The sequence below is a fragment of the Pleurodeles waltl genome, chromosome 1_1 (genome assembly GCF_031143425.1).
Source record: "Pleurodeles waltl isolate 20211129_DDA chromosome 1_1, aPleWal1.hap1.20221129, whole genome shotgun sequence".
Taxonomy (NCBI): Eukaryota; Metazoa; Chordata; class Amphibia; order Caudata; family Salamandridae; genus Pleurodeles; species Pleurodeles waltl.
Window position 1 is genome coordinate 102,936,872 of NC_090436.1, and position 13,592 is coordinate 102,950,463.

The window sequence follows — 13,592 nt, forward strand, 5'->3', positions numbered from 1 at the left end:
GCTCCGTGCCGGTTCGCCCAGGAAGGCGCGCGTCTCCTTCGCCCCAGGCACCTCAGCCCCTGCCCCTGTTGCCCCTGCTGCCCTCGGTGCGGAGCTCATTGACCTGGTAAGGACGCTCATTGTTGGGCAGACGACCCTTTTGAATGCCATCCAGGGTGTGCAAAGGGAGGTGCAACAGAGCAATGCGTACCTGGAGGGCATTCATTCGGGTCAGGCTGCCCATCAACGAGCGTTCACTGCTCTGGCCTCAGCACTGACGGCAGCCATTGTCCCTGTTTCCAGCCTCCCTGTTCTGACTGCCTCCAGCCTGTCTCTGTCTCCTGTTCCTCAGCCTATCCCATCCACACCATCAGACCAGCCTGCACACACCTCAACACCCAAGAGCAGCTCATCCAAACACAAGCACCACAGATCCCGCAAACACTCACCCGAGCAACACCCAGATGCAGACATGCCAACAGCCACTGCCACCCCTGTGTCCCCCTCCTCCTCGTCTCCCTCCTCCCTCCCTGTGACGTCTACACTCACACCTGCATGCACCCCAACATCAGCCAGTGCTTCCATCACCACCTCACCCTCCAGTACAGTCCACACTCGTGCAGTCACCACCCCCACTGCCATGTACACGTCCCCTGTGTCCTCTCCCACTGTGTCTGTCACCCCCTCTTCCAAGACACACAAACGCAGGCAGCCACCCACCCAACAGCCATCCACCTCACGACAGCCTACAGCACCAGCACCTTCACCCAATGACAGCACACCTGACTCTCCTACAACCACCTCCTCTACCTCCACTTCCATCTCCACTTCTCCTACCCTTTACCTTGGCCCTAAAAAACTTTTCCTGGCTAACCTTAACCTCTTTCCCCCCGATGACCTCCCCCATCCATCTTCAAAGAGTCCCAAGAGCACCGCAGCCACCACCAGCCCAGCTTCGGGTGTCACTGTTGTGCCTGGGTTCTGGAGCCCACCCTTTGCCAGCAGTGACACATCGATCAGCAGCAAGGACACGTCCAGCCCCCCCCCCGGCAAGAGGACCCGCAAAACCAAGGACCACCGTGCGAGGACCGACAGGAGCAATGTGCGGCCACTTCACCCCCGACACCATCTAGGGGAGGCAAGGGCCCGAGAGCCCCATCAAAGGAGTGGAAGGCCAGCAGGAGCGCGGAGAAGGTGGACCCCACATGCCACATCCCAGCTGGGAAGGAGGACACTAAGGAGGCCAGGAGTCCGTCCCCGAAGGGTCCAGAAACGTCACGGTCCGAGGGCGACTGAGCAGGGAGTCGAGGCCAGGTCTGGCTCCCTTGACCTGCTGGATGAGCACCGCTGAACAGGGCCCCGCCGTGGAGAAGAGCACCGCTGAACAGGGCCCGCGGTGCAGAAGAGCACCGCTGAACAGGGCCCCGCCGTGGAGAAGAGCACCGCTGAACAGGGCCCGCGGTGCAGAAGAGCACCGCTGAACAGGGCCCGCGGTGCAGAAGAGCACCGCTGAACAGGGCCCCGCCGTGGAGAAGAGCACCGCTGAACAGGGCCCGCGGTGCAGAAGAGCACCGCTGAACAGGGCCCCGCCGTGGAGAAGAGCACCGCTGAACAGGGCCCGCGGTGCAGAAGAGCACCGCTGAACAGGGCCCGCGGTGCAGAAGAGCACCGCTGAACAGGGCCCCGCCATGGAGAAGAGCACCGCTGAACAGGGCCCCGCCGTCTCAAGCACCGCTCCGCTGGGCCCCGCCGTCTCAAGCACCGCTCCGCTGGGCCCTTCCTGTCAAGCACCGCTCCGCTGGGCCCTTCCTCTCAAGCACCGCTCCGCTGGGCCCCGCCGTCTCAAGCACCGCTCCTCTGGGCCCTTCCTCTCAAGCACCGCTCCGCTGGGCCCTTCCTCTCAAGCACCGCTCCGCTGGGCCCCGCCGTCTCAAGCACCGCTCCGCTGGGCCCCGCCGTCTCAAGCACCGCTCCGCTGGGCCCCGCCGTCTCAAGCACCGCTCCGCTGGGCCCTTCCTCTCAAGCACCGCTCCGCTGGGCCCCGCCGTCTCAAGCACCGCTCCGCTGGGCCCTTCCTCTCAAGCACCGCTCCGCTGGGCCCTTCCTCTCAAGCACCGCTCCGCTAGGCCCTTCCTCTCAAGCACCGCTCCGCTGGGCCCTTCCTCTCAAGCACCGCTCCGCTGGGCCCCTCCTCTCAAGCACCGCTCCGCTGGGCCCTTCCTCTGAGGCACCGCTCCGCTGGGCCCTTCCTCTCAAGCACCGCTCCGCTGGGCCCTTCCACTCAAGCACCGCTCCGCTGGGCACCGCCGTCTCAAGCACCGCTCCGCTGGGCACCGCCGTCTCAAGCACCGTTTATGGTTCACTGTGCCCACCATGCCTCCTCCTTGACCAGTGGAGACTGTCATCCAGCTGATGGACTGTGGCTTTGCACTCCCCAGGATGGTCCAGTGGGCAGCCCACCCACTGTAGAGACATTGAGAGACTGTGGCTTTGCACTCCCCAGGATGGTCCAGTGGGCAGCCCACCCACTGTAGAGACATTGAGAGACTGTGGCTTTGCACTCCCCAGGATGGTCCAGTGGGCAGCCCACCCACTGTAGAGACATTGAGAGACTGTGGCTTTGCACTCCCCAGGATGGTCCAGTGGGCATGGTGGCTCCTCGTGGATCTGGCGTTGTGGACTCATGTGGCTGTGGTGCCCCCCCTTCCCTTCCCCCTGAGGTGCCTGTAGTTTTTACATCTGATGCCCCTGCAGTGTTCTCTCCAAAGGACTCAGGTCTCCTGTGTGGGCTTTGCCCTTGTTTCTCAAGACTTTGGCCCACGGACATGCTGAATTCGTAGGATGTGCAGGACTTGTTACTTCAGTTATACACTGATGTGTATGTCATTAGTTTTGTTGTGGATATCTTTCATGGTTGTACTCTAATTTTCTGGAGCTTTTTGGTACATAAATATTTATTCCAAATATGATTACGTCCTGGCATTTTTCAGGGGTGTTTGGGTGGTGTCACTGTGACTTGGTGCTCTGCATTGGTGAGTACATAGTTGGGGGGGGGGGTCGCATATGTGTGTGCCCGTGACCTTTCGTCCTCCCCCTCCCGTGTGTCGTAGGTGCAGTACTCACCGTTGTCGTCTGCGCCGGACTTCGTACTCGTGGTAGATGAGAAGGTAGACGAGAGCAGGTAGGATGTTTAATTCGGGTTCCATGCTGTCCTCCTTCCTCCTGGAGTGCGTAGTGGTGAGCGTTTTCCCGTCCGTAGTCTGTTTCCGCCGTGTTTTTATCGGCGGTGCTCCCGCCCCGGAAAAGGTGGCGTATTGGTGAGTTGGAATAGTGTGGGCGGTACATTGTCTCCCGCCTGTCTGTTGCGGTGACCGCCGCGCTGTTTGTTTGTACCGCCGTGGCGGTCGGAGTGTTAAGGTGGCTGTCTGTGTTGGCGGTTCCCGCCAGGCTCAGAATCCCATTTTTTTTTACCGCCAGCCTGTTGGCGGGTTGGCCGCCGCTTTAACACCGACCGCCAGGGTTAGAATCACCCCCTTAATTTGTAAAAATATTTTGCTGGATATTATTTTGGTAAAGGGTTGCCACCAGCTGAAGCTTTCACAGCAGTCTGTATTTCATCATCCACCCTCGCATGGGAATGAGTTATCGCATCTACTGTTGCAGTAACATCTGCAGGTTTGGCCACTTCAACCGCCAATCAATCCCCTGAAACATGCATTCTAACATGTTGATGGTCCAATGAGTGTATCACATGAGCCAGTGCCAGTCTATCTGTGAGCTCTGCCACCTTCCCCCATTTTATGCTTAATGGTGTTACCTTTGGAGCCTCTGAATCCATTAGGGCACCAGTTGTGCCGGTTTTCATTGAAATACTGGACACAATAGTAAGAATTGCACACACTAATAGTTGGGAGTTCAGAACATGTAAGTTCCGGTACTAATGTCACTGCTTTCAGATCAGCAGGTTGTGTGGTGCATTTCCCAAAGATCTGTGTAAAGGTTTCTTGAGAGTGAAATTCAACATCCCTCATTATTCCATAAATAGCTGCACAAGCCACAGTGTTGTATTTTTTGCATATAGCAGGTTGACCTGAACCATCCATCTAAATTATATATTTATTCCGAGAGGCATGAAATTAGTGAGAATGGGATGCTGAAGTTTGTATTAGAAAAAGTCTTAAGTATACAATTTGGGGCCAAACACATAATTGACATCAGTGGTAGTTAAGGATGTGGCCCATTGTATCCATCTTGGATGTGAGACTTTTGCATTTGAAGCACTTGCATTTGTGCCTGACTTTGTGGTAGGTACTGGGGTTACGACAATGATTCTTTTTCCAGGGCCAGTGGCCCCTCTTTGATGACAGCCATCTGAACTGCAGTCAGTAGTTTTTCAGTGCATGCAAAACACATTTGTGCATTGGAATATAAATGCAATTTTTATGCAACCGGCACTGCATCAGCTTAGTTGAATGCGACATAGGTAAAGCCAATAGCACCCGGATTTATCTGGATGATCAGATTTGTTCTGTTTTCATGTGTGCAAGTATTTGCTTCAAGCACCTCAGTCTGTGATGACCTCAGTCTTTGTGTGTGTTGTGGTGTCCAATGTTTTCTTGAAAAATCTGGATGTATTAAATCATAAAGTGGTTTTATATGTTGCACATAATATGATGCGTATGTTCTGCCAAAGTTAGAAGAATCATAACAAGGATTACAATTTGTTTTACTGTATTTGGTGATTGTAGTTGTGCACACTTCTCAAGGAAGTGTAGTGCCAGACTCTTCCCGTCATTTCAAATCTCACAAACCAAACACAGGACACTAAGGAAAGCATTTTCTTGAAGTTAAATTTATAGCCAGGTTCAGCAACTCCCAATACAATGTGATCTACTCTGGCTAAGTGTGTGTTTAAGTCATCATCCATTGGATGTATGTCATCTACATGGGACAATGCCTCTGGATCAATGGCATGCAATATTGATGTTTCAAGTGGAGAGCAGCCCTGAACTGTTATTATACCCTTGGGGACGTTGAGAAAAGTGGCACTGTGAGCCGAGCGCTGAAAAAGCAATTAGATCCCAGCTTTGTTGTGCTATGTGTTGGCATAAGAAACCATAGGAAATATGCAAGGTTGTTTTGTATTTTTGGTGGACAATGTTGTTCATTAGTGCTGTACTGTGTGAATTCTGTATTGCAAATGTCTGTATGAGTGTTTAAATGTCTGTAATCTATAACTATTCTGTAGGAATGTTCTAGCTTAGCTATGGGGAACAAAGGGTTGTTCATGGGGGATACACAGGGTTCAGTTACTCCCTGGTACTCAATCTGTGAGAGAATCTCCCTCACAGTTGCTTTTGCTTCATGTTTTATAGGGTTATGTGGTTGTATTTGCGGACTGGACCTCATGGGTATAACATGATAAGAAGAATCCCTATCCCAGGCTATGTGGTTGCGGTACAGCTCTGGAGCTTGTGCAAGTGCCCAATTTGCTGACTAGGCTTGTTTGACTTGGTCTGGAACGAGGACTGAGAAAGACAGTAAAATCACATCTCACCCTTGTGGGAGGGTTCCAACAAACTCCAGTGAGCAATCTTTTCCTGCCAAGAGACTGTCATAGCTTAGTGGTAATCTTTCCCAGAAAATTAATTTGATTGCATGCATTATGTCCCCCTCAGTTTGTATGTTTAATTTATAAGTGTGGTCTAGAGATCTGACTTATCTATATGAGGTTTCAACTTGTATGTAGTTGTTAGTTGCTCTCACATCCAGAAACTCTTGATGATTGTGGTGAACTTTTGGGACCTCTACCATGCTGTCTAGCAGTCACTGCCCTCATCCTGTTCCTCAGTGGTGTTGTCAATATGTGTGGCATATTCTTGCAGCCTTCTTTTTTTAAATTGAGGTTTTTGTTGAGGAAGTTTCTCTTCCATTTGTATTATTACATCAGATGAGCATTGGGAGTCCTTCTATGGTTTCATTTACTCTTATTGTCTGCACTCTAACCACTCACCTTTCTCGGTCCATTTGTTGGATGAGTCATGAAAGCAACCAGGAGGACATGTATCAGTATACTGATACCTGTCAGGTTGATTCAAATTATCATGTATACGTAGACTGTAAAAAATTTTGGAGCGCTTGGTACGCAGAGATTCTCCTCATGATTTGACTTTATCTTTATTTGATTTTTGTTGGTCCCAGCATTTTTTCAAAGACTCCTGTGCTTGCTTGGTATTATTCTTTTCAGGATTACCGTTAAGCCCTGGCTTATTTGACCTGGCCCCAAATGATCATGACCTATACAATTATAAGTTTCAGCAATTATTTTTGTAACTCGCACTCTTGGTCGATTAAAGGAACGTGTGTGAGTTGTTGGCATACTGCCAATGCTGCTGCCTCCCTTTTTATATTTCCTAAAATGATTGAGGATACTGTGGCAAAATTGCCTGTTAACTTAATGCCCAATGCATGGCAGGGCCAGCCCAGTATACATTTTGAATTTGTTTTAGTTAGACCCAGGCGTAGAATCCGATCTGCCAGAAGAGTAGTGCATAGTTCCTGAATTCCACAATCCAAAGGGGGAGCTGAGTTCCTTCGCATGGGCGAGATTGGGTTTTGGTGGTCTCTTGCAAGTGCTACGATACTCGTGGGACACTAGCAAGCAGAAGTGAGACTTTGAGTTCGATCATGCTATTTCCAGCTGCACGCGCAAGACTTTGCGTTTACTTGCGCTGCCTTCGGCCGCAACGGCAGCTGAAACAGTCCTGCTTGTGAGAGGGAATGCACCTAGAGCAGATTTTCTACTCCAGACACATGTAAATCCAGTTGAAAAAGTGTTTTTAAGTGGATTTGCTTCTCCAATGGACCCTACAAGAGGTTTTTTTAATTGAGACACCTTGGCCCATATTTATACTTTTCGACGCAAAACTGCGCTAACGCAGTTTTGCGTCAAAAAAATTTGCGCCGGCTAATGCCATTCTGAAGCACCATGCGGGCGCCGTATTTATTGAATGACGTTAGCCGGCGTTAGCCGGCGGCGCTGTCTGGTGTGCGTTAAAAAAAACGACGTACACCAGGTAGCGCCGGCGTAGGGGGAAAATGGCGTATGGGCGTCCACAAATGGTGCAAGTCAGGCTGAGGCAAAAAAATCGCCTCAACCTGATTTGCGCCATTTTTTTTCACTCCCAACCCCCATTGAAATGACTCCTGTCTTAGCAAAGACAGGAGTCATGCCCCCTTGCCCAATGGCCATGCCCAGGGGACTTCTGTCCCCTGGGCATGGTCATTGGGCATAGTGGCATGTAGGGGGGCACAAATCAGGCCCCCCTATGCCACAATTTTTTTTAAAAAAAATTACTTACCTGAACTTACCTTAATGTCCCTGGGATGGGTCCCTCCTGCCTTGGGTGTCCTCCTGGGGTGGGAATGGGTGACAGGGGGTGTCCCTGGGGCATGGGGGGGCACCTCTGGGCTCATTCTGAGCCCACAGGTCCCTTAACGCCTGCCCTGACCCAGGCGTTAAAATCCGGCGCTAATGCGGGTTTTTTAGACCCGCCCACTCCCGGGCGTGATTTTTGCCCGGGAGTATAAATCCCACGCACATGCCTCGGAGTCGATTTTTTAGACGGGAACGCCTACCTTGCATATAATTAACGCAAAGTAGGTGTCCACGCTAAAAAATGACACTAACTCCATGGACTTTGGCGCTAGACGCGTCTAACGCCAAAGTATAAATATGGAGTTAGTTTTGCGTCGAAATTGCATCAAAAAAAACGACGCAATTTCGGCGCAAACGGAATATAAATATGCCCCCTTGTTTCTTTAAACAGTAAGGAAGTGCCCCAGAGACTTCAGCTTCCTGTTCCCATGCAGCAGGCTCCTTCCAGTCCTTTGTCCATCTTCTGGTTACTTTTCAATTGGATTTCGAGGTGAAAGGACCCTTGTCCTTGTCTCATGGTTATACCTTTGGATTTAAGGACTTTGTTTCAAGTTCAAAAAGTATTGACTAAGGGTGTTGTCTGTATTCTTGGGCATGCACCAGTAGTTCTTTAGGGCATATTTATACTCCGTTTGCGCCGAAATTGCGTCGTTTTTTTTTACGCAATTTCGACGCAAAACTAACTCCATATTTATACTTTGGCGTTAGACGCGTCTAGCGCCAAAGTCCATGGAGTTAGCGTCATTTTTTAGCGTGGACACCTACTTTGCGTTAATTATATGCAAGGTAGGCGTTCCCGTCTAAAAAATCGACTCTGAGGCATGTGCGTGGGATTTATACTCCCGGGCAAAAATCACGCCCGGGAGTGGGCGGGTCTAAAAAACCCGCATTAGCGCCGGATTTTAACGCCTGGGTCAGGGCAGGCGTTAAGGGACCTGTGGGCTCAGAATGAGCCCAGAGGTGCCCCCCCATGCCCCCAGGGACACCCCCTGTCACCCATGCCCACCCCAGGAGGACACCCAAGGCAGGAGGGACCCATCCCAGGGACATTAAGGTAAGTTCAGGTAAGCATTTTTTTAATTTTTTTTGTGGCATAGGGGGGCCTGATTTGTGCCCCCCTACATGCCACTATGCCCAATGACCATGCCCAGGGGACAGAAGTCCCCTGGGCATGGCCATTGGGCAAGGGGGCATGACTCCTGTCTTTGCTAAGACAGGAGTCATTTCAATGGGGGTTGGGAGTGAAAAAAAATGGCGCAAATCGGGTTGAGGCGATTTTTTTGCCTCAGCCTGACTTGCACCATTTGTGGACGCCCATACGCCATTTTCCCCCTACGCCGGCGCTGCCTGGTGTACGCCGTTTTTTTTAACGCACACCAGACAGCGCCGGCGGCTAACGCCGGCTAACGTCATTCAATAAATACGGCGCCCGCATGGCGCTTCAGAATGGCGTTAGCGCAGTTTTGCGTCAAAAAGTATAAATATGGGCCTTTGTACTTTAATTTGATTTCCAAAGTTTTATAGTGGTGGGTGGCCTTGAGTTTAAGTATGGGCCCAGTTATTATTTATTTTATATTTCATTGATTTTTTATCTTTTGTAACGGAAATTGTTGCACAGCTCAGATCATGTCCTTTTCTACATGTTTGCAACATTTTCTATATTATTTTACTATGTGGCGTAGATTTCCAGAGGGCCATCTAGCCAGTAGGCCCAGTACTATCAGTCAACAGTGCATGAAATACATATTTGAGTGGTATGTGTTTTTAAAACTTTATTTGAGGCAGAGATTGCATTGAATTAAATAAAAAATGTTGGCTACTATTTGCATTGCATTTTTTGCAAAAACTGTATATGTTTTGTGGAATTTTTGATAGCTAGGAGAATGTGTGTACTATTGTGAATTTTTTATAGCTCAGTTAATTTTCGTGGCTGGCCTTGATGAATTAATGTTCGTGTTTTCTTCAGTGTTACCACCATGCCTCATTATGGCCAGTGAGTGTGTATGTGTGTTTGTCATCATCCACCATTTTTTTTTGTTCTCCATGCTGTGTGGCCAAGGGCCATTTTGTGTAGTCTGTCCATAGGCTTGCATGTGTTCTCTGTTCTCCATACCTCCTTGTTCACAGTTGTTGTCTGATCATGTGGCTGATGGCCATTTTCGGCATCCAGTCTGTGTGTCTTTGTCATAGGCTTGGTTGTGTTCTTCTTTGTTCTCCTTGCTCCTTGTTTCAAGTTTCAAGTTTATTATTTATTATGTTACGAAACTCCACTGGAGGTCCACATAAGACAATACATATTTATTAAGAACCAAGGGAAAAATAAAAGGATTAAACTTTCCTAGACAGCTGAATTAAATTAATACAATGTTAAAAAACACTTAAAATAATTAAAAACTCTATCACAAAACATTTCATTTAGCGGACTAAGGAGGGCATGTAGTAACTCAGAAGCGATATTAAAGGAGAAAGTGAATCAAAATGGGGTGCAGCCACCTATGGGGATGAATGGATAAAGCCAGACAAATTAGTACAACGTGTTTCAAGTCTTGGGTGCCTTTATGGCAAAGATTACAAATAGCAGAGGAACCGAAACATCAAGCCTTTAATGTATTGAGGGGAAGCAGCCCCTGTTGCAGCAGGAGCCAGAATCTTCTCACCCCATGGGGCATGTTCCAGATGAGGTAGGGCTGTGTAACACTCGGCCTTAAGGTATCAGATATAATGTGAAAACTTTGCCTGTGTACTCAAGCCTGGCTGTCCTGGCGGAAGCTCGCAATCCAAGTTGTGTTCCTGAGTGTGGATTTGAGTAATGCTGGAGAGAAAGTAAAAGTTGTTTGACCATGTGGCTTGCAGCCATTTTGTGCATGCAGCCAGTGTGCCATTGCCATAGGTTTGAATGTGCTCTTTCTTTGTTCCTCACTCCTCCTGCTCCTTGCTATTGTTGTTCTTGTTTGACCATGTAACTGGCAGCCATTTTGTGCATGCAGCCAGGATGGCATGTGTTCTTTCTTTATTCACGATGTATCCTTGCTCCTTGATGTTGTTGTTTGACCATGTGGCTGGTGGTCACTTATTCATCCAGTCAGTGTCCCTTTGCCATAGTCTTGCATGTGTTCTTTGTTTTCCATGCCTCCTTGCTCCTTGTTGTTGTTTGACTATGTGGCTGGTGGCCATTTTGTCCATCCAGCCAGTGTCCCTTTGCCATAGTCTTGTATGTGTTCTCTGTTTGCCATGCCTCATTGCTCCTTTTTGTTATTTGACCATGTGGCTCACAGCCATTTTGTGCATCCAGCCAGTGTGTATTTGTCAGAGGCTTACATACAAACACTGTTAATTGTTAATTATTTGTTTATTTTAAGTTTCTTTTTTAATTTTTATTTTCTAGTTTAATTTTATATTTCATTTTTTTATTTTATGTTTTAATTCAATTGTTTATTTAATTTTTTGTTGTATTATTTTATTTTAGTTTATTCTACTTTTTTCTTTATGCTATTTTTTTATAAAAATGTTTTTTAACCTTTAATTTAAATGTTTAAATATCCTGTTTTTCCATTTTCACCACCGTTACCATTATACTACCAAAGCAATGCCCTCCAAATAATGACCCACAAATCTCCACAGCAGACATTTAACAGCGGTAAACCATTGGTGGTGCACACCGCCAAGGCGGGAATGGCCACCCAAACACAAGATAACATTAGCCAGGACTAAAAAAAAAAAACCCGACACAATTACACACACCCCACACACCCATTGATGGCACTATAAAACACCCCCCTACAACACTCACAAAGAATCCATTCATCCCTCATGCACCACACACCACTCACCCTACCACATCACATATCATCCTTTGCACAACACACACCACACAACACTCATGTCCCCACAAAGGCACCCCCGTTTCACTGATGCTGAGTTGCGGGTCATGGTGGAGGAAATAGTCCGGGTAGAGCCACAGCTGTTTGGAGCACAGGTACAGCAGATCTCCATTGCTAGGAAGATGGAACTATGGTGGAGAATCGTAGACAGGGTGAACGCCGTTGGACAACATCTAAGCACAAGGGAGGACATTTGGAAGAGGTGGAACAACCTACGGGGGAAGGTGTGTTCCATTGCAGCAAGGCATCCGCTCACCATCAAGAGGACTGGCGGTGGACCCCCACCACCTGCCCCACAGCTGACAGCATGGGAGGAGCAAGTCTTGGCAATACTGCATCCTTAGGGACTCACTGGAGTAGCCAGAGGACTGGACACTGTTGAGTCAACATTTACTACCTACCACCCCCCACATACCTGCATGCCATCTCAACCCCTCACCCTCACCCTCACACCCTTCACTCCACTCCATCTCACACAGTGCTCCACCCCAATCCCCACACCTAAATCTCAACCCCTGCATGCCATACCCACAGAAAGCACTTCACTTCCAGCTCTGCATGCACACCCACCACCAATGCATGTACAGCATGTAGAACTACCAATCCCAAAATCTATCACCACCACACTACCAAAAGTGGGAGGACAACATCAAGATCATTGTGAAAAGTAGAAATGCGGAATATGTCACAGAAAAGTACCCTAACACACCACTTACATCCCCACAGGTGCTCCAGCCAATGTCAGCGGCAAAGAGGTGCCACGGCTACCAAGTCCCCCACCAGAAGATGCCCCCAGTGATGACAGCAACTCATGTGCTCTGTATCTGGAAAAACTCCCTGACCCATCTGGAATCACTAGTCAGTCAGCTACCTCATTCCACAGCCTGTTCACTGCAGAGCCCACCCCCCGAATCTAACACCACAGCATCCAGCCAATGTCCCCAAACCTCTGTCCCCAGGACACGTCAATCGTAACATGCCCACCTGTGCAGGGACCCAAGTCCACACCACACAGGCAAGACAATGAAGGTCCTGCTCTCAGTGGGAGTGGGCACACCACTCAGGGGGCACAAGGTATCAGGGATAGTCGAAGGACAGCTGTGCGCAGGGAGAGGACAGGCCCAGGGAACCCACTGCCCAGGAGGCACTAACAGATGTCCTGGGGGCAAACCAACAATCCCAGGGCAGGATGGGTCAGGTGCTCAACATCATGCAGGAGAATCAGCAGCTGCAGGGGGAACACCACCAGGAGGTCATGCAACAATTGAAGGCCTTGGATACCACCATGACCTCCATTGCAGGGGTGCTGGGTGTCATGGCCAACATCATGCATGAGTACACAGCACACCAGTGGGCCCCTAACCCTAGCCAAACCCTCGACATCTGCTGCAGCTAGTGGACAGGAGGCCCTGCCACAGGACCCACAGGCCACCAACACCCCTCCCCCTGCGGAAGGTGAACCACCCCGCAAACGTTCCCTCTGACTCAGACAGACACCAGAGATAGTTGCCAAGACCACGCCCAGGAAATGAGCTCTTCTAGAATGTACCCTTATGTTCCATTGTGTCACCTTCTCCCCTTTGAACTGCCATTGCTCCTTTTTCTAGGGCCCCTTGGACACTGGGACTTACCCACTACACTGGACTTTTCCCAACCATCACCCCACCCTATTGCACTTTGCAGTGTATACCAATTCTATAAATAAACACCCTTGGACACAATTTGAGTAATAGTGCTTTAGCAGAAAGAACTGTACAATGTATAGAACTGTATTGAACTGCATGATCCTGTGCAAATGTCCTGTAATGTGTTTATCCAGCCTACATATGTATCTCAACAGTCTGTACACATCACCGTATTACACTGTTGTAACCACACCAACAGCTGCAAGAAGGAATGCATAGGTGACAGTCAGGTGGGATGCAAAGGAAGAGACTGGCATTAGATAACAGCCACACAGCACAACACTGTAATGTAGAAATGCATAGTTCAAAAGTCTTACCTGAGTGTCATTGGAAGCACTGCTGTATGATATATGCCCTATTGTCCACATCCTCCTCCTCTTCCTCCTTCTCACTGTACTCAGTGTCCACTGCTTCCACAGCTGCATTGTCACCCCCCTCCTACTGCAGATAGGGCACATGGCATCTGAGGGCCACATTGTGCAGCATGCAGCACATAACAACAATCTTACAGACCTTTTCAGGGGAGTAGCATAGTGATCCACTTGTCAGATGGAGGCACCTGAACCTAGCCTTCAGGAGCCCGAAGGTCCGTTCAACAATCCTCCTGGT